Below are 21,756 nucleotides of genomic sequence, written 5' to 3'. Positions count from 1 at the left end.
CTTGTGGCATGATGACAAGATAATTTTGCATGAGCATCCATTACCCACATCATCTGCACCTTGGGCCACCTTAAAACTTCTTGCTCTGGCCCTGGTCTTGCCCGCACTGGGCAGGGCTGGGGTTTGTAAGCTAATCCATCTCGGCCTGAGTTCATTTTGCCAATAGAGGGAATATTTGTGCTTGGATCCTATTGCCAGGTGATCTTCAAGTGGTTTCTAGGACCAGGCAGCTCGAATGAGTGCGTTTAAGTCTGGGGGCTTTTCTCCTTGGGAAAACGAGAAAAATAGGACTGCCTACCAAATCTTGGAATTCTTCTCTGGGCCCCAATGTACCTACATGGAAAGGTGCTTAAAGGGGTGAAGCTTGATGCCATGAACTTTCTATGGGAGAAGGGCATCTACAGGTAGAAAAAGAGCTTGAGACCCCAGGGCAGATCAAGGATCACTACATGGGGCAACAGACCTGCAAATAAAAAAATATTTCTGGGTCATCTCTGCAAAACTTGTCCTATCTAGGCTCTTCTGTTGCTGTTTCAGGAGCTGCTGGTACTTATCCGCCATATGCTCTTTGTGGCAAACTGGTGGAAATAAGTGTGTGAACGCTGCTTTTGTTTCCTATTTCTAGTAACCTAATGCTTCCACCAGAGCAGATGCAATCTGCTCAAATATAAAAATAGTCTCTTTTGAAAATCATGTAGACAGGCTTAAAATAGCTGTGCTATTTGTGCTGCGAAAGAATAAATTCATTCTGGAGCTGAAATAAAAATTCCTGAAATAGATTTGTGAGCAGAGCTGTGGCAGGGATCTATCAAGGCAGCAGTTCTGGCCGGGAAAGGTGGCAGCTGGGAAGGAAGATGTGCAATTTGTCCTGAGAAGGGGGGTGAGAATCGCAGAGCTTATGTCCATTGCTCTTGTCCCGTCTGCTGTGTTGAGCCCTGTCCTGGGGTGTGCATGGGTTTGGTTGTCCTTTCCTTAACTGAGATCTTCTGTGCTGGAGCACGAGCCCTTCTACTCTCCAGCCACGGGCAATCTCAGATTTAGGGACCAGTTCTGTAGGCGGTGTATGCTGGTGTACTCTGCTATACACGCAGTAGCTGCATAGGGATAGGTGTATTTTACCTCCCTTGCCTTAAACTACGAGTTCATGTTATTAACCACTGGTGAAAAATGTGTATTTTTGGAATGGCCACAGAGCTAGGTGACCCTGCTTTAAAAACCCAACTGTAACCTGGCTCAAATAGTGGCATTTCTTAGCGTGGTGGTCTTGAACAGAAGGAAGGCTCCGTATCGTGACAGGGCTGTGGGACAGGTATGGCTTGTAATGGGCTGTGTGGGAAAGCCACGTCTGACTTGACATCTTGCAGTGAGCTGCTTTTCCAGCCCTGAGGAACGAGCGGAGCCCTGAGACAGAGATTTTATAGACCTGACATTTCAAGTCATTAAGACTCAATTAGATTCTTGTTGAAATCATCTTATCCTGATTTTTGTCCCAGGCTGATTATTGGAAATTATCTCATTTCCCTGAAAGGTGGGACTCCTGTCATGGGAAAAGCTCCTCCACAAATTGTGAGTTTCAGTCTTCAGTAAAACCAGCCTCGGATAAAACCTTTTTTCCTCCCAATGACTGGAGGAAAATGCAAAGAGAGATGAACAAACACCAGCCCAGCTGCCACAGACCTGTGGCTTTGGTGTGGTGGTACCATGCTGATGTAAGACATGGAAAAGGGGATGGTGTGGAGAAAGAAGGGATGGCTCAGTTGCCTGCACAGGTGGTTTTTCTGCTGACGTCTGGCCCACAAACTGGGATGGCTGATGGGGCCAGGAGTGTTCCTCATGAGGAGACCTACTTGAAATGCCTGGGGTTGAGCTGTGGGTGCCCAGAGCACCCTGCTAGTCCTTCTCCCCGATTTGGAGCCAGGCTGAGGGTGAGCAGGGGTCACCAATCCAATGAAACCACTCCAGTGCTGCAGTCCCTCCTGGCAGGCCTGTGGCTCCTGTGGAGCCACCTACATTCAGGTGGTCAAAGCTATTGCTGCGCAGTGGGGGTTGGCCCCCTTTACTGGGGGGATTTTCCTTCCAAGTTTGGAAGGAAACTTTCTATAGGTTGCTTATCCTACTTAAAAATCTTAATTCTGTTAATGAAAATGTAAACGTTGAATTTTGTGTCTGCTTTTTGATGCGCTTTTCAGCTCTTTTGCTGAAAAACTCTGTTGGGACTTGACTCCCATCATGTGCTTCTGTGGCACATGGCACTTGCAAAAACCGAAGGCAGAACAATCACCTTCATTTTCTTAGAAAACAGGGCTTTCTTGATGGGGCTGCATTACCTAGAGTGTGATGAAACCATATGACTCGCGTGAGGGCAGGCAGACCAACTAGGCTTTCCATAAAGTGTGGGATATATTAATTGTGGGATGCACAGTTTGGAGGAGGAAAATGAGACTGAGATTACAACCTCTGTAAAGCATCAAAAGGGCAGGTTTTGTGGTTTTCTGAGCATCCCGTGCCTGTGGTACCTAACAGGAGCGCTTGGCTGTTGAGCCTGTTCGGATGAGGAGCTGCAGCTATGGCTCCTGGAGTCAAGGCATTTAAGGTTAAGGAAATGCAATTTTGTGTTGAGGTGACTTGGAACAAATCGTATTTGTCTCACTCTAGGAAACCAGGACAATACATTACCGTTTGAAGGCTTCTGAGAAGTTTTACTTGGGATGAAAGGTTTAATTTTTTTAAAAAATGTATTTCTCTGAGATACTGAGTGGTGTTCAGATTGCCTCTTTAGAACATGACATCATTCCGAATCATGACTCTCAGGATGCTTTGGTAGAAGGAAAGTAATTTTCTTACTAGGTTTGTTGATCTGAGTAGGTGCTGCTGTGAGAACAAGACTTGAACAGGTCATGGGACTCAAAGAGATCAGCCAAGGCTGTTAGAGTACCACCACATCCTCCTCTTGTGTCTGCATCTCCCACAGGTGCCAGGAAGGGACGATAGAGCCCTGGAAAAGGGGTTTGTGCTCCATTAGAAAAAAGTCTGTTCAGTTTTCCCAAGAGAAAAAAGGTGTATGAACTGGGTAATAATCTTCCCAGAAGGGCATAATTTCTAATGGGGAGAATGCAGCATAAAAATTGGAAGTACCACTGAAGGCAAAGCTTGAAGCCAGTCACTTCAGACTAGGCAGAGGTGGCACATATCATGCTGTGAGGGTAATTAACACAGGGAACATCCTTCTAGGGTTGTGGTGTGATTTGATCAAAACTGGAGTTTGATAATTCTTTTTCTTAATCTGTAATTCCATCCCAGACTGCAGCAGCAGAGGAATTGCCCAGCTCTATAAAATGTGAAAGTCAGTTTAAGTGATTACCAGTTTCTTTCAGCATAAAATCAACAAAGATTTCATCTTATGAGTATGAGCAATATCACAAAAGGAATTACAAGGAACTGAAGAGAACGTGATGTTTGCCTGATATGAGAATGTCATTATTTTCCCTGCATGGGGAGTAAAACCCAAACAGTCAAAACAGATTGGCAAGTATAAATTTCCATTCATTACAATGCTGAGATACAATTTCCCACAATTTTCCCTGTGCGAGAGCTTTAGGTGTTGGAATTGATTTTTCCATTCAAGGAGATACTACAGGAAAATGAACATTAAAGTTTGTAGTTGTCCATGAGCACAAACCAGGCAAACAGACTGGACCAAAGAAGAAATTTGCTGCTTGAAGTGCTTTCCTCTTCATAAATTGGGATAACACTAATATCCCCCTCTCCCATCCTTGGGGGGGGGGATGTGTTGTTCTGCCAAGGAGAGAGGGAAAAGCTACTTTTGCTTGTATGATCTAGCAGCCTGCAGATTATGGTGCAGGTTACCCATCAGCAGGGCTGTTCTTCCAGTTCCTGATGCTGGGGAATGCTGCAGACAGAGCTGGATGGAGTGAGGAAGCCAGCTTCAAGCTACTTCACAGCAGAGTAAAATGTTTAAAATCAATTACAATCCATGTGCTTCTGGTAATTTTGTAATAAAAGTTAGATTGGGGTCTTCTGTGATGGTGAGAAGGAAGGGCAGGGAGTTCCCTTCTGAGCAAAATGAGGGGAGAGAAAGTTCAGAAAATGAGTTACTTTTTTTTTTTTTTCCCCAAAGATTTCCCTCAGAAATTCCAGCCCAGCTGCAACCACCCTTTGCACCCTGCCATGCAGAGAAGATACCAGTGAGAAGGTTTTGCTTCTTCCTTCTAGCTGCCCTACAGCCCCCTGGCCTATTTCCACCCATTGCCCGTGACTTCACTGGTCTGAGACCCCAGACTGGGTTTGTTTTCTAAGAACATACCACCTGTGGGAAGCTTGGGGGTTATTTTGAAACCAAAGTGATGCCACAAGGCAAGGGCTTACTGTGGTTCTGCGGTGATGACTGCTGTGTGATGTAATGACATCACACACACAATGTGTGACATAAAATGTTCAAGGCAGAGGCTGTTTCCCTGTCCTGGGGCGATGCTGAAAAATTATGGTCCAGCATCGAAGCCCCGTAAGGAGTTTGGAAGAAGTCAAGAAGAAACAGCAGATGTTGGGGCTGTTGAGTCAGGTGTCTGAAGATGCAAATGGGATGTTGACGTGCGAGGCCATCACTAGGCTGGGCCCACAAGTCCTTATCTTGCTGTCACCCAGGCCTGGTACCTCTTTCCTTCATGGGCAGCGAGTCTCTCCAGCACTTTTTGGGCTGCTCTGCTAGATGGTGCTGTTGGCCTGGTTTCTGAGAGGAGCTTGCCAGCTGGTCCTCAGCAGATGGTCCTCGGAGGAGAATTAATGCTTATTCAATTAATGTCCACCGTATCAGCTGGAGACTGTGGAAAATATGCTCTGCTCTGGGAACTGTGGAGAGCTGGAGCTGCTGGGAGTGTGTTTGTGGCCAAAGAACCCTCCTCACCGGCCCAAACTGGGCTCTGAGATGGACCAAGGCTCCTTGGATGTGCTGCGGGGCTGGGAGGCTTTACCAATGCGAGGGTATGGTCTGGTGTGGGTCCAACAACTGTACGAGTAGCATCCTTAATCTCCTGGTATTAAAGGAACAAGGAAAAGAAAACTCCATGGGCATGTTGAGAGATTAGGATGAGAGGCAACCAATGTTGTGCAGCCATTCAAGTATTATTTTGGCTGGGTTTCATCAGTAAGATCCACGAGAAAACTGCTTTTAAATGTTATCAGGTAGAAATCAGCCCTCTGTTATTTCTCTGCAAATCTGGAGGAACTTCACTGCACTCAATTACAATGTTTAATATTCATGTGAGTCTTTTCAGAATATCCCCAAACGTTTCTTGAGCTACAGCTGTAGTGCTGGGGAAAGGCACTCGTCACTTGGGCAGGAAGGACTAATAACTAATAAGCTTCCCAGCAATTAAAGTGGCAGCGAGATCTGCTTGGGGGCTTGAGGTAAACATCTGAAAAATGTGGAGATCTTTAGGACTGGCAAAGAGCTAAGGCAATATTAGGACTAGAGCTACTAAACATCCATAAACGTGATTTTTTTTTTTTTTTTTTTTTTTAGACCCCTGAGCCTGGTATTCAGCCTGGAAGTGCCAGAAACATCCAAGTTTCTGCTGCTGCTGTTTGCTCAGCCATCCAGGACCTGCTGTGGGTGAGCACGGTGTGGCTGAACCCAACCTGGACTAGACTGAAGCTTTTTTCTCTCAGGCTTCTTGCATTCATAGGGCACGGAAATGGTGAGATTTTCCCCTTCTGTGTCCAATTTAATTGATATCTTGCTGAACTCCAGCATCTCCCACATGTGCACCTTGTTCCCGTGCACGCTCCCAGTGGGACTGCTGCTCAGTCAGGATTAACTAAATCCTGTCCTGGTGCTGGGCTTGGTGCTTGTCAGGGGGCAAAGTGGGATGCCTGGCTGTGGCCCCCACTTTGTGACTGTTGTGATTCAGGAGTGAGTTCTGCCAAACGCAAATCCAGTGTGGGAGGGATGCCTGGATGTGGTCCTTTGTCTCCTCTGGTGAAGCCTTTCTACCTCACCCAACTCATTAAATATGAATTGCTGCGGCGCTGAACCCAGCTCTCCCACATCCCAGCTGGTAGCCCTGCCTGTGGAGCTGGGATGCTGCTTGCTGGCCTGATGAATAGTTAATTACTGCAGGAGACAGAGCAGCTCTGCTGTGCAGTGCTCAAGAGCATTGGGTCAGAGCGTGGTGGGCAGCACTGGGTATGGAATTAGACGTGGCATCTGGCTGCACAGGAGACAGGGCTGCCCATGGGCTCAGATGCAAACCCAAGCAACCAGGCACCTATTCCCTTGTGTTCGCCTCCCTAGGTGGCAGGGGGGCAGAGCCAGGGAAGTGTTGTCTCAGAGGTGGCCCTGGAGATGCCAGGGAGCAGAGGATGCTTTACAACCAGCTGAGCTTTCTGGGGCCCCACGTGTGAAGGTTGATGTGTCTGGGCAGAAAGGAGCAGGGGACTTGGACATTTTCAGTCGTGACAAAAAGCAGTCTCGAAGCCTGGAGTGGCTTTTTCGTTGGCTGCCAAAGCAGAAGGGAGTTGAGGTATAAATAGGCAGTGGCACCTTTCAGCAATGGGCTAGCAGGCTTGTGCACAGGCAGACCTGTGTGAGGGCAGTGTGGCCCGGGCTGCCCCAAAATGTGCCTTGGTGAGCCCTGAAAGACCTTTTAGCCTGAGCCAAGGTGACTGCGTGCAGCAAATTTGGGTGGCACCACGGCCACTAATCCTGGGTGCCTGCTGTCCTCCTGCTTGGCAGGCTAAAGGGCTCTAGGAGACTTATCTACAGCTCCACAAAGTTTCCCTGGAGGAGCTGGAAGCTTGAATGAGCTTTACTGTAACCAACCTCATCAGCATGCTGTGCTCTTCCAAGTGGCACCAGGCTTATGAGAGAAGAGCAAGGAGAAATTTCAGACTATAGAAGCAGGATACCTTAAGCATTTCTGCGTGCTATAACCTTGCATGTGGAGGACCTAGTTGCTTGCAGAGGAGTAGTTGTCATCCCCTCCAGAGCCAACTTTCTGTGGCACTTGGGAATAGAACTGGTTCCCAGCAGACCAGCCCCAGCCACTGTGCAACTGAGACCTCAGACAGAATGGTCGGGGTTGGAAGGACCCTCTGGAGACCATCTAGCCCAACCCCCTGCTGAAGCAGGTTCACCTAGAGCAGGTTGCACAGAGCCATCTCCAGGCGGGTTTTGAACGTCTCCAGAGGAGGAGACCCCACAGCCCCTCTGGGAAGCCTGTCCCAGGGCTCTGCCACCCTCAAGGTGAAGAAGTTCTTCCTCACGTTCAGTTGGACCTTCCTATGTTGCAGTTTGTGCCCGTTGCCCCTCGTCCTGTCGTTGGGCACCACTGGAAGAGCCTGGCCCCGTCCTCCTGGCACTCGCCCTGAAGATCTCTGTAGACATTGATGAGATCCCCTCTGTCCTCTCCTCTGCAGGCTAAACCAGCCCAGCTCTCAGCCCGTGCTCATCAGCGAGATGCTCCATCCCTTCATAATCTCTGTTACCTCTGCTGGCCCCTCTCCAGTAGCTTCCAGTCTCACTGGAGCTGGGCAGCCCAGCACTGGACACAGCACCCCAGACGTGCCTCCCCAGGCAGAGCGGAATCCCCTCCTCCGCCTGCTGGCCACGCTCCTCCTCATGCACCGCAGGGTCCCCTTGGCCACGAGGTCATGGCCCATGGGCAACCTGCTGGACCCCAGCACCCCCAGGGCCTTCTCCCAGCAGGTCAGCCGTGGCCTGTGCTGGTGCAGGGGGCTGTTTCTCCCCAGGGTGGGACCCTACGCCACGAGGTCCCTCTCTGCCCAGCCTGCAGCGTTCGATCGAGCAGGTATATTTATAGCAGGCTTAGCTGCAGGCTGGAGCATCTTTGCATCAGATTTCCTTATATAACAGGGATGTTACAGCACCTTGGGCTTCTCCTGAAGGTGAATTACAGCTAATTTCTCTCCCCCACATGCCTCAAAGGAATGGGAGCAGCAGGCTGCAAATCTCTTCACAAGAGTAGCCGCGATGGTGAGAGCAGGGAGAGGAGTTACAGCCAGCGAGGGCAGCCACTTCAAAGCAGTCTCTGAATCTCAAGTGAATATTGTAACAATGCTCAAGTCCTAGCTCTGTGGATAAAATGGCTCAGTAATAATTCTAAAAAAAAAAAATAATCTTTGGAAGAAAGTCTGATTTTGATAGATCAAGAGAATCTCGAAAAAAAATACTGGGTTTCTGGTGCTGTAACTGATCTCTGAAAGCAGCTCCACCTTGAAAGCAGACCCCATTATCTTAATTTTCAGGACAACTATTTTAACATGCATGTTTCTTGCCAAATTATGTGTGAAATCCCCGTGGAAGGCAAGCCCCTGGTGGGGCGGGCAGTGGGATGCCATGCATTTCCCAAATAATCACATGATGGTCAGGATCCCTGCCCTGGAGGGGTGATGGGGATGTGTTTTTTCCCTCCTCTAAGGCAAATTGGACCGAAAGAGGCAGTGGGTAGGATGTCAGGCTGGGGCAGGGATCACAGCCCCCTCAGTAGCAGGTAGTCCTAAGCATGCCTTATGAACGGTACACCGCTACGTCTGATGCTGTGCTCTTACAATTCCTATCATTTTGACCAATTATTATGCCTCTTAAATAGAAACTTCTTCCTATTTAATATCAAGCTAATATAATGTAGTCAAATTCACTTGTTAATCCACTCACAGGTAATTGCAATGATGATAAAGTTGCTCACGGTTGCTGTTTCTGGAAATGCACCCTCTGCGCTGCCCTGGAAGGGAATGTTTGTTGCTAATTTGCTCCAGTAGCGGTCACCTACGGATTAGATGCAGAATCTATTTTTAAACCTTCGTCATTCTGCGTGTTCAGTATCCATATCAGTTTGCCAGCTTCAGATGTCTAAATAAATGAAATAAATAAGGAATTGATCTGATGCAAGCTTTGTGAAAACAAGTAATTTCTTAACAAGAGCCAAGTGAGTAATTCATGATGAATAATTTATCTGACATCTTTTTCTGCTCATGGAGCTTCAGCAAACAGATTTCTGCTTCCTTCAATTAACAGCAGAAAGATTTTGACCAATTTGGGGTGAATGTTCTCAACAGGACAGCTCATTTGCAAAAAAGCCTCTCTCCAGGATCCCAAATTGCAGTTTCACAGCTTTTTTTTTTCTTTTCTTTTTTTTTCTTCCCCTTTTGTGAGGAGCCATGTGCGGAGAGGGATGAGGACTGGGAAGCAGAGCAGAGCTGGGGGCTTGGGGCTGTGGTGTGGCACCTGCCCTGATATGGATTCTCTAATTGCCTGCTGTATTATTTTTTTTTAAAGCCAAATGCTGTTTAGATTGTGAAACTTTACCTGGGATGTGTGGTACCAGCGCTTGGAGTTTGGAGAGGCTGCAGTGATGGCTCTGGGGTAGGAGCTGCCCCTTGGATGGTTCTTCCAGGAGGTCTCCAGGCTGTCAGTTCATGGTTGTTCCCTGGCAGGGAGCAGGAAGGAGGGGAAAGCAGAAAAATCCCATGGTTTTCTCCACTGCTGTGTAGGCAAGTGAGGTGGGAGCAGTCCCACGGTAGGCAGAGGTCCTCTCTATGGACATGGACAGCCCACCAGCAGGGTGGCCAGGTCCCACGATCTCCTAGTCTTTCTCTACTTGACCAATAACTTGAGTGGGTCATTGCTTGTGAACGTGGTGCTGTTGGGCACAGAGGGGCAGTGTGAGGTTGGGTTGGGTTGGCCGGTGAGGGCCTTCTCTTGCAGCTGGTGAACTTTGAGACAGGAGTGGCCGCCAGCTGTCTTCAGCCATGAGCTCGTAGATGTTGCAATCCATGTTACATGAGCTGCTTATCTTCGTACGTGGCAAATCTTGACTAAGGACTGCCTGGTTAGCAATCCCTTGGCTTCCTCATTGGCCTCTCCCACTTGAGCGCTGGCCAGCAAAGAAAACTTTTAATTATTAAGGCTGTTGCTTGTAACACGTCTTCTCCCAGCTAAAACAAGCTGTTTGTTTATAAAACAGAAAAACTTGCAGAAGGGGAAAAAGATTTGTCAACTCCCAAAATACCAGCCAGCCTACAACCCTCCGTTTGAAGATGCGAAGGAGTGTTTGAGGTCCTGTGGTTTCTGCCTCAAGATACAGCCCTCCAGTCCCACAAAGAAATGGCTTTAACTGGCTGCTCCCCAGTTCTTTCTGGGAGCTCCCCTGCTCGTAACAAGGACGTCTGTGGATTCACACCTCTGCTTTGCTGGCACAGCTGAAGGTTCAGCCTTGCTCCAGATCTGACCATGGGTGGTCAGCACCTGACTCGGGTGCAAGCACTTGACAAACGGTCCCTTGTGTTCGACTTGCTTTTATTCATCTTTTGCCCTCCCATCTGTTATTTTACTGTTCCAAACATTTTAACATCTTTAATTTTAGATGTCATTCTTCAATCCGGTTGAGTTTCAGTGGATGAGGGAAATGTTACATGCCGTTGGTAAATAAAAACATGCCCAATAAATAAATAAATAGGAAACTGCATGGGCAGATATGCAGCCAAGAAGACAAACTACTCTTAGGATGATCCTCATTGCTAGAGCTTTGGGTCAAGTGAGACCCTACCGTGTAAATTTGAGTTTTCTCAAGCCAAACTCTTGCAATTACTTATTCAGATATTTTATCTTACAACAAATCTTGATGGGCATCTCATATTGGGATACGAGTTTTATTCGTACTTCAACCCAACTTCTTCTCACAGCCTAAATTTTGAAGAGCTCACAGTGATTTGGAGTCAAGTGGAGCCACCCTTATTTGTCAGAGTTTGGGTGCCTCAGAGGGAATACTCTGCAGTTCCTGAAAATGAGACTCTGAATTGCACCAAAAAATATAGCACTTAAATTGCTGGATACCTTTATATCTAATTTTGAAGTGAAAGCCTTGTTTTCTGACACATTTTACTGAGATTTAAATAGGCAGTAATTGTCTTTTAATTATTAGATCGGTAATAGGCTATGTATCTCAATCTGTTATGCTGTGATTCCTAAAACATATTACTATTCATCCCCCGGAATTGATTATATTTAACATGCATTAACTGTCTTTTTAAATCTCTGTGATATGTCTATTTGGGAATCTTAACTTATGCATTTAAATTAGATTTAATAGGAGAGGATTTTGTGAAGCTGAAACTTTGTCCATTAAGAACATCTCTGAGGCTGTGGAGACGAGAGGTGTGCCACGGGTGTCACTAGTTACAGAGCTGGATGATCTTACAGAGCTGGGTTGGAGGCTGAAAATGTCACCGTAAAACTGGTGACTGACACCAAGGACCAGTTCAGTCCTAAATGCCCCATTTCATCCTTCCTCACCCATGTACCTGCAGGGATGCTGAAGGGCACTGGTCTAGGGGTGTCGTATGGTCAAAAAAAAAAAAAAAAAAAGACAGACTTATAGCATCCTATAGCCTGGGTACTTTCACCACCTAACAAATGTTTGTGATGGGGGCTGCTGTTGAAATCTCCTGCTGAGTAATTGTACATATTACACCTAATTACAAAGCGTAAAGCTGCATTTGCAGGAGGTTAATGGGGGAAAAGGTTTCTGACTTCTTTCCAGAAGTACCTTGGGATTTGGCAAGGATAAGCCACTACATTATTCAGTAGAATAACTATTTAGCCATGTGAGGTTATATCACACTTGTTTTGGTGGTTTTGGGTGGGTTTTTTTCCCTAAAGTCAAGTTCTAAATAGAATCGCAGCTTATGGTGGCTCATCGTGGGACCTGTCTCTGCGCTATGCGTGTCTCCCTTGGGATAATCCTGGGATTTTCCTGTTCTGCCGCTCATATGCGTAGTTTTGTTTTCTTGTGTGCTCCTTGCAGCCCCAGGAAGTCCATATGTTGCTGTATGGCTTCCATTAGAGCTGCTGCCCTTAAGGGAGAGAAACCCACGTTTGTAGGATTATTGTCTTTATGAAATGGTTTCTTGCCTTTTTTTTTCTGCGCATCAAACGTCTTTTCCAATCCCAAATGAAATGTTTTTACATTGGGTTGTAGGGATGTAAGACGTAGGATTGGAAAATAGTGTTTGTGTCCACTCCTGTACCAGCCAACACTGCTGCACAAGCTGCTTTGTAAATTGATTGAGCTATTCCTTAAAGCTAATTAGGTTTCTTTTCTCCACTAACTTTACTGGAAGGCTGAACCAGAACACAGGTCCCTTGATACTTAAATTTATTTTTAAATTATTAGAAGCTTTTTTGAATTTGTAGCAAATTTGCATCCTTTTACCAACCATTTCTGAGCCCAAAGTGCTCAGTTTCCCCATCTGATTACCTTCCTTCAAAATGTAATTCGAGAAATTGGCCAGGTATGTCCTGATATGTTTTCCCTGTTGATGACCAAGCTGAGTTTTTTCAGCATCCGCCGGTTAATGTGTCATCTGTATTTTTCTGATGGCTCTTTTGTGGGCTTGGTCCAGCCTGGATCCACCTCACCTGCACCAGGAGGGCCAGTTTGGCCAGTGACCCTCCACCAGGGTCCCACCACTGTCTCTTACCACAGCAGGAATGCTTCCCGCAAGTTAGGAATTCCATGTGGATTTACCTGTCTGATGTGCCTTAGGATTGTGTTGAGGCTTTTCACAGGTGGACCACACTAGTGGTCTACAGCTTTCCTGGAGGAATTTGCCCATTGGGATGTGTCCAGAAAACTGCAGATCACCAAGGGAGCTCCTAAAATACACTGGACAAGTTAGGAATTTCAATTCTTCTGTTACAGCTGGAATTCCTGTAGTTAATCTTAGATGCATGATTTAGCACATTATGCTGTTAATTTGTACCTTATTTTTCCAGTTCTGTGAGTCCATAACCTGAACCTTCTCTGTGTTGTTGATGCTTCCCAACTAACCGTTAAAACGGAAGCATTCCTGTGCTTCTATTTTTTCCATTAAGTTTATTAAACTAAGCATGAAATAAAGCAGTTGCAGGTTGGTTTTCCTCCAGGTTCGGCTTTCGCCTCCCTCCTCTCTTCCAGCACAGCCCATCGCCATAAACTCCCAGTTGAACGCCTCTCCGAGTCTGTGTTAATCACTAGTTCCAGGGAAAACTGTTAGTAAGACAATAAAACTATGGATGAGATGCTTTTTTTTTTTTAAGCCTTGAGTGGTAATATCGGCCACGTTGCGTTTTTCTTGGAAATAATTTATTCTAGCAAAGAACAGGATTGGGCTAGACTGGCACAATCATCTTTTTTGGGGGGTGGGGGTGGGGGAAGAGACGTTTTCTCCTCTTTTTCAGATACTTCCATGATTTTAATTGTTCTTTCTGTGCTCTGGTGAGAGGTTAGATCTGTGGGCATCCAGATCATGCTTTGCTCTGTACTTAAATGCCAGGTCCAATTGGACTTGAAGCCCAATGGTGTCACCCCAGAGCAGAGGCTGGTGTTGCTACAGGGCTGAGACAATTATTTTGGTACTTGACGGTGGGGATTATCCATTTCTTCCAAAACCTCAGTTTGCAAGTCCTGGACACTGAATTTTCCTTCTTCCAGGGATGTAGTTTCCCCTACAGCACGGGAGATTCAGGAGTTCAAAACTGTTCTTCACTCTCTCAGGCAGTTCTTCCATGCCATCCTTCTGCCCTGGGTTTTGCATCTCTTCTGATTTTTATTTTGGAATGAAATGCTTTCCTTTTGTAAGGAAATGCCTTTTTGGAAGGTACTAGTAACGTGGCTGTCAGAAGCTGGAGATGCAATGTGAGATCGAGGGAACTGATTGAAAAACAAAACAAAAGGCTACACTTAAATCTGGGATCTGCTGCCCTGGGAAGGGAGGGGAAGCATTTCCAGCACTGAAGGGGGGATTAAAGGAGGACCCTAGCAGGCAGTTTGCAAAGCAGCAGCTCAGAGGTGGTCCCTGCCTTGTGGTGTCTTAATCTAGGACTATATCTCTTGTTTAATGAGGAGATGTTGCGAGCAAAGCGGCTACCCACCAGGCGCAGCCCCTCGGAGGAGGCTGGTGAATGGTGGGTATTGGGAATGACCTGGGGATTCACTGGGTAGCAACAGCACATCCGTGTGCTCGCAGCACTGACGCCCCTTGCAGCTGAGGGTTGAGCAGGGCACAACTTGAGCTTCAGGTGTTTTTACTAATGACTGACCTAATAGGAGAGACATTGAGTTGGTACCTTCCTTTGTATTTTCCTTTTTTTTTTTTTTTTTTTTTTCCCTCTCTCCTTCAAATAAAGCCCTTGGAGGCGATGCTGTGTATCTGAACACAGTGGGAGCCCCAGGTTGCCCTGGAGGGTTGAATTCTGCAGCAATTAAAACGGTTGGGGAACTTAGGCTCCAGCTATTAACGTCTCCTCTGGAGATCAAATGTGTTAATTTTCTTAATTTTGAAGTTTTTTTGAGGAGTTTAGTTCACCTCTACCCCTTGCGGTGGCTCTCAGCAAAATGGTACAGTTCTGTTATCGACAACGGGGCCTGGGTGAAAGCTCTGAAAACGTCTGTATAGGGAAGAGTGGTTTGGTTTAAATTCCTTGGTATTTAGCCATTGCCAAATAAATAGCCTTTCTTCACAGATGCTCTCAGCTATAACCATCTGCATATTCCAATTATTTTCTGTTAATATTTTTAATTATTTCAAAATGCAGTCGATCTCACTATTTTTCATGAATTCCTCTAACTCCTCATTTTCCATAATTTAATTATTTTCCACGATCAATCATTTTTTCATCAATTGTGCCCTGTTACTCATAGTACCGAACGAAACTGGAGTCCTACATTGTAGTAGTTTATTTTAAGGTCCTCCAAATACACATTTGATGAGACAAGAAATTGTTTCCCTGGGCATGATCTGGCTTAGAGAGGAAACCCTGAGAGACCTGCCTGACGCTGTCAGGAAAGCTCTCGTGGTTTAGTACCATGTAGAGACTGCTCTTTATAGGAAAATCTTGGTTTCCCAGACCAGAAAGTAGTGGGATCAACAGATTATGTTTTGAAAAAGCAAAAATGACTCCTGAAGGAAAACCTGCCAAATAAGTGGTTTGGTCAAGTCGATGGGGAACAGCTGATCGCCAGCTGTTTTGACACGTAGGTTAGGGGACAGCAGGTGAAATGAGTGGGTGATTTCCTTAATAAGAATAAACCGAAGTGGATCTCATTCCTAATGGGGTCCAGCCTCTTAAAACATTACAGTTGCCATCAAGGGGTCTTTGCATATGAGACAATGCTCAGAGCCCTCATGCGGCTTGTACATCTTTGCGTGCAAGGTGATGCTCAGGAGCTCTTTCCCCTCTACATGCCTTTGGGTGGGTGTTTGCAGCAAAGATCAGCTTTTCGTGAAACTCCTGCCACACTCCATGAAAAAGGGCAACTCCAGCCCACAATTAATGGAGCGAAGGATTTGTTTCCCCATGTGCAAGGGTGCTGGGAGAAAACCCCTCTGTGTCTGAGTGGCGCCCATCCCTCCCTGCTGCTGCAGAGAATTTGCCCCACACAATTGTCTCACTTAACCTCTTTGTTTAATATTTTTAATGACAACTTTGGTCTGTGGATATTTGTAACATTAACATAATTATCTATCTTAACATACTGTATTTGCTGCCTGCTGGGGATGAAACACCGAAACTAACACTAGTAGCTCATTAACAATAATGCTACTAGCTCATTAACAATGTTGACCCAATTACATGTTGTGTGTCCCAGAGACAAATAACTGTAATTGCAACTCAAAAGTGATTTCATAAACACTGAGATTCTTTTTGAAATGCAAAATAGGGCGCATTATTTGAATTTTCAGTATAAATACAGGTTTAAATTAGAGCCAATCATCCCACTAAACCAAAATTTCCGTCCATGCAGACATCCTTAAAAAAAAGGGGGCTTTTGCAATGAATTGATCCATGGTGCATCTTGTTCTGCAGGATCAAAACCATTTTCATTTTTTGTGCAAAAATTATACCAGTTACAGACAACAAAAGCCAGACATCTGGTAACTGGCAGCCACTCCGGCTATCAGCAGGTAGCAGTTTTCTTTTGAAACCATTTGCATTATGTTGTGCACCCAGGACAATAGGAATCTGATGAAGTCTTTGATATAATCTGCTGAGATTTTTTTTTTTTTTTTTTTGAAGCTGCCTGGATGAAACAGAGCTAAAGAGATTTGCACGAGATGATGCCCGCAAGCTGCATGCGCGATGTGGCGCGTGCATCCTGCTGGTGTGTGATATATCGTGAATGGACAGGAATGGCTTGAAGTGGGGGAAATGGCTGTAATGTAGTAGTGGGGCACATGGATCGGAGCTTGGGGTGGCTCGTTGCCTTCCCAGATGTGTTAAGGGATGCCGGGGAGAGCCCATGGGATGGAGCTGAAGCTGGTGAGGGTGATTTCCCTCCCTGGGTCCACTTGCTGCTTTTGAGTGCTCATTAACGCTTGCTTTGTGATTGTTCTGCGTTTCAGGTTACTCCCCCTTTGAGACAGGGATAAGGTGGACTATTTTTTCAAGTTGCTTGTTCATCCTTGTTGCATCCCCTGTGGATTTTCATGCTTAGCCATCCCTGCAGGCACTCTTCTTTCTGGAAGTGGGTGTGAAGCAGATAAATTTCCTTAAAGAAAAGAAAAAGGAACTTATTTACTGGACCAAAATCAGTTTGTATTTTTTTTTTTTCTCTTTGTGTATATAACAACAGGGCTGATGCAAAGCAGAAACTTTGTGTTGCAGAGGAGCAATTGATGTTCAGGCTCGGGAGCACCTGTTTGCAAGCTATTTGCCTGCAAGCCTTTGGTCCAGGCCAATTTGTGGCATTGGATTGTTTCCTTTTTACAGGATATTCCCCCCTGTAGCTTGTACAATCCCTGCCTGAACAGGGCACGGGGAATAAATAATTGCATCTTCATGCCAAAGCAAGGATAGGTAGGGAGGGTGGCAGACCCTTTGGGAAGGGGTAGGGAGCTCCTGGGGACATGGGGCTCTTCACCAATGTGATTGATGCCTCGTCCTCTCCTGGTTGTGGTTCTCCCTCAGCACTGCTATTTACCGGTGGAGTGAGGTTTAATTTTAAGAAGCGCCTTTAGTCCCTCTGCCACAATATTTAATGACGTTATCAAGATGGCTAGGAATGGATTTTTAAACTTGAAAGGAGATGACAACCTCGTCACACGATATGCCAGATGATGGGTAAATTGAAACTTCTCATCATTATTTATTGAAAACAGCTACTGTAGCCTACCCAGGATTTTCAGCCTGACAGGGCTCATTTATTTCATATTTTAAACATTAAAAAAACAACAAGGGAGGCTGTCATTAAGATATCTGTGAATCAAACCACTGAATGAGGTAATTGTTCACCAAGAGGAGTTAGCAGAATTTTTAATGCTGTGTCAGTGTGGCTTAGAGGTGAAGGTGGATGAATTTATGACACTTTATACATGTTACTATCATTAGGAAACGTTGTTGTACCAAAAAGGCTGGTCAAGTATTTTTACTTGCCTCTACCTCCCCCCGAATAATTCCTTGGTCACCTCTGGGTTGTGTGGAGATGCCTGGTATGGCTGCAGGATTCTCCCTTGGTGTTTCAGTCCCCATCGTGCTGAAAGGCTGGTTGGTTGGTTTGGTTTCAAAGGCTTCAAGGCCAAGGCTGCACGTACTGACCTCCAAATCTTGCTGCTTTCCTGGAAAGATTGCCTTTATGCCTGAAGAAGGGAAACTTAGGTCAGGTCTTAAGGCAACCCCCGCTCCAAGTTTGCTAATGCTAACCTTGGAAAATGTTCAAAGAAGGCATTGAGTCCCTTAGGTAGGGTGTTAAAATACCTTTTTTTTTTTTTGTTCATCCTGGCCCAAGAGCTGTACTTGTAGCAGAAGCTCAGAAGAAGATGGGAGAAGAGTCTTTGAAACCATGCTCTCAAAGAAAAGAGGGAAAGAGGTGGGATGTCCCTGGCTGCAAGCTCGTGGCCTTGGGTTGCGGATGAGGGAGCCTCTCTGTCCTGCTGAAGTTCTTCACCTGAAATAAAGGGACTGATTTCCTGGGTAAAATCTCTTCAGAGCAAAGAAATTCAAGCCCTTGATGACTGCTCTGCTAATGGCCAGACAAGCCTATGATCCCTTGACATGGCAAAGACTTCAGCAAGACTTGGGGACACACATGTGCTCCACCTCCTGCAACTGCACCAGCCAGCTCCCTCTCCCCTTGGAAGGGTACCTTTCTTTTTAAGTCAAGGACACTGATTTTTGTGTGTTCTTTGACTCTTTCCTCATTCAAGTGCGGTGTCCTTGCTGTCTCGCCATGCTCAGCGAGAGCCTTCGCAGTGATTAGAGGAACAAAGGGAAATTTTTAGTTATGCACCCCAAGAACCTCCTGCATCCTTTGGAATCATGGCTTTGTGGTCTTCATCAGTGGCTGCCAACTGCCCCGACACTGTTTTCACCTATTCCCTGGCTCTTTTGGGACTGGATTTACATTACTGCCAGCTGTAACTGCAGCTGCCTCTGCTCACCCAGCCCTGCTCAGAGCTCTTCCCAGGAGAGCTTATTACAGCCGGAGTTTTGATCCTTCGTGCATCTTGGACTGCGATGATGTACCTGCCCAGCCTGAGGAGGGATTTATTAGTTTGGATTTTTCCCCTCCCCCCCAGTTCCTTCTGGTCTCTGAGGAGACTCTAATACAGTATCAGGCTCAAAAGTTCAACATTTGGGAAAATCTTGGGATACCCCTTTGTTCCCCAGACCCTGTTCTACAGGATGACATGATGGGATGCGTGCCCTGGAAGGATGGCTCCTCCTTTCTCTGTCTTGGGGCAGATCCCTGCTGCTGCTGATGTTTTTGGATACAGGACTGGAGGAGGAAGGCAGATCTGAATCCCCCCCGCCCAGGTACCACCCTGGGGGTATGTGCTAATCCCTCAGGCCCATGAGCAGATGCAGCCCAGGAGCTCTTGGGGAAATTGCCCACAGGCTGGGCTGAAAGCTGTGCCAGGGACTGGGATAATAACTCAGCAATGGTGTCAGCTGGGAATATTGCTTGCCGTGGCTTTTAATATGTTGGTATACATGCACTGGGATGGCTTGTGTGTCTGTGGGCATCGTGTCCCTGCATGGGGTGAAGGGCTTTGTAGCTGGCTGTGGTGCTGAGAGCCAGGCTCTGCTCCCCACACCCTGTGGATGTGCCGGGATGAAGAGCCTGGTGCTCAAGCAGCTCTCCACAGGTGTACGAGCTGAATAGGTTTTCCCTTCCCCCTAGAAAAGCATTACTATTTTTGTTGACCTAGAGGGATGGTTCAGTGTGCCAAAACTGTGTTTTGAGTCTGTAGCAATTTGGCAGCACCAGCAATGAGCAGAGTTTCTTGGTGGTGCTGGCAGGGCTGAGCTAAGCTGATACAGAGCGATCTGCCCTGAGACTCGGTGCTCCCACATAACACGATTTAAGAATGGTGAAACTCCAGCCCTGAGCTGAGTTCATTCCGTTTGCTGGCAGTGTTTCACAGTTTGGCTGGTTGCAATGTTTCAGAATGAAATTTCACTGGAAAGCCTGAAAATGAGGCTTTAGGGATGTATTATCAGTGAGTGCCCTCCGAGGTGTTCAAGTAAAAAAGCAAGGGGAGGTTTATTTTATTTTTTTTTTTTTTCTTGTGATTGCAGGAATGTGGGATATGGGTCTCCCGGCACGGTTGGGCATTTCATGTTGTTAGCAAAGCTGCAAATAGCATTAGTAGCAGATAGGGTTTGTGTGGCATCATGTGCCATTCTGCTTGGCTTTGGCTTAGGCTCCAAGTGGAAAATGATGCATGAACTCAACTGCAATATTTGTAGAAGGAGAGAAGAACCCAAAGGTGGCTGGTAGGATGCCACCCTGGCTGGGAACAGGTTTGTGGCTTTGTCTTCCTGCCCTTCAGGAGCTAAGAAGAACCCCAGAGAGGATGGTTCCTATTTCATACTGTCAAATGCAACCCCATGTCGGCTGGGGAAGCTGGAGTGCCCTCGCCACAGCTCTGCTCTGACAGCGGAGCTTCGTCTACCTGGACTTTCATCCCATCCTCCAGAAAATGGCAAGGTTTGGCTGCGGTGCTTCATCTCCCAGGGTTCAGCCGAGCCCAATGCCATGCTCCTTATCTCCAGCCCAGGCCACAGCTGCAGTACCGAGAGCCCCGTGAAGCCTGAGCAACTCCTCAGCATCTTCCTCTACATCTTACACCTGAGATAATATCCCACTTAACCTGCCGATCTAGGGGACTCCCAGCAGATCTGACAGGAGGATTTAGCCTTTAAGAAATATTCAGAAGACTTATCTACTGCAATGGTCCTGGAAAACGGCAAACATTAGCAGATCAATTATCTATGATAAAGAACAAGTATTTTAAACCCTTGCTTTTCAGCTAGCTTGCTTCAGCAAGTCTTTCAGCACCTGTGCTGACTCTGAGCCATTATCAGAATAAAGTCTGCAAGGCTTTCATGCCCTGCCTTTATTGTTGTTGCTATGTAACCTGCACTGCCCAAGCCAAATGGAGGGGACCAGGGATGGTTTCACTGGTGGTGGCGTTTTGGTGCTGAAAAAAGAAATAGCAGGCGAAAGATGGATTTTTGCAAAACAACAACAACAAATCTAGATAGAATTCTGGGTGTAAACCTAGGTATAGTAAAAAGTGTTTCGCTGTCTACCCTGTGGCGGTGGTAGTATTTTTCTGCCTCTTGCATGTGGGCAAACCTTCCCAGAAAGCAATGGGAACAGAAGCAATGGAAATTAGAATTAAAGATAAGATTAAAAAAAAAATAAAATGACACCCCTCCCAAAAAAAAAAACAACCAAACACTTCCCTAAAAAACCAAAACAACCGAACAAAAAAAACCACCCCCAACCCAAAACCCCCAACCAACCACATCAGTGAAAGAGGGGAATGGGGGAACGCTGTCCCCCTGGGGTGACTTCAGCCACCACCTGGGGATGGCACTCCCCTGCCAAGGGGGAGCAAGGAAGGGGTGTGGATGCAATTAAAAAGGCAGCTATTGATTTACTGATGGTTCCCATTGATGGGACATGGCAGCCCATGAGATCGAACCTGTGGCACGTTAAATTCTCTCCATATCCCTGCTGGATTTTCCCTGTTTCCCCTTTGCCTTTCCAGCACAGGCAGCTCTTCTCATTGATGTATTACTGCTGGTGCATGTGAGAGCACATCAGTAAAAGAAAATTGCAGGTATCCAAATTTTTTTTTCAAAAGCCAGTTTTAAGGCTGAACAATGACCACAATACCATTTGAGGATGGTGGCAAGCAGGTGACCAGCACGTGATCCACGGTAGCCCGGGGGCCAGCTCCCCCAAAGCTGCACATGCAGCAGCCGGGAGCTGGCAGCGAAACGAGCCGCCTGCCAATCACCCAGTTTTGATCAGTGCTGACATAACCAAGTGAGCTAGGAACAAAAGAGGTATTTTTGAGAGTTCATCGTTATTGCATTAATTTATTATGGCTATTATAGTCATTTATGACTTCTGAGCAGCCCCTGCTGCCGTGCTCCAGCAGGACGAGGCACTGCTGAAGCAGGCAGAAAACTTGGTGAAATAACGGTGGATTTTTTTTTCTTAATTTGACTTTTTTGCTGGACAGAGCCAGGTGTGGGGGATGCTGCTGCTGGGGCAGGATTGTTTCCATGGGGCTTATGATCCCCAAAACTGATGCAAAGGGCAGGGTGGTGTGTGCACGCCACGCAGCGAGAGCAGCGGTGCTGCTTTTGCTTTGGGGAAAATGCATCTGAGCTTTGTAACACGTATATATACACATTGGCTTTTATTTCCATATGTTACATAC

Source organism: Falco punctatus, assembly GCF_963210335.1.
Source record: "Falco punctatus genome assembly, chromosome: Z".
Classification (NCBI taxonomy): Eukaryota; Metazoa; Chordata; class Aves; order Falconiformes; family Falconidae; genus Falco; species Falco punctatus.
The sequence above is the reverse complement of the archived record's forward strand: the minus strand, read 5'-3'. Positions refer to the sequence as shown.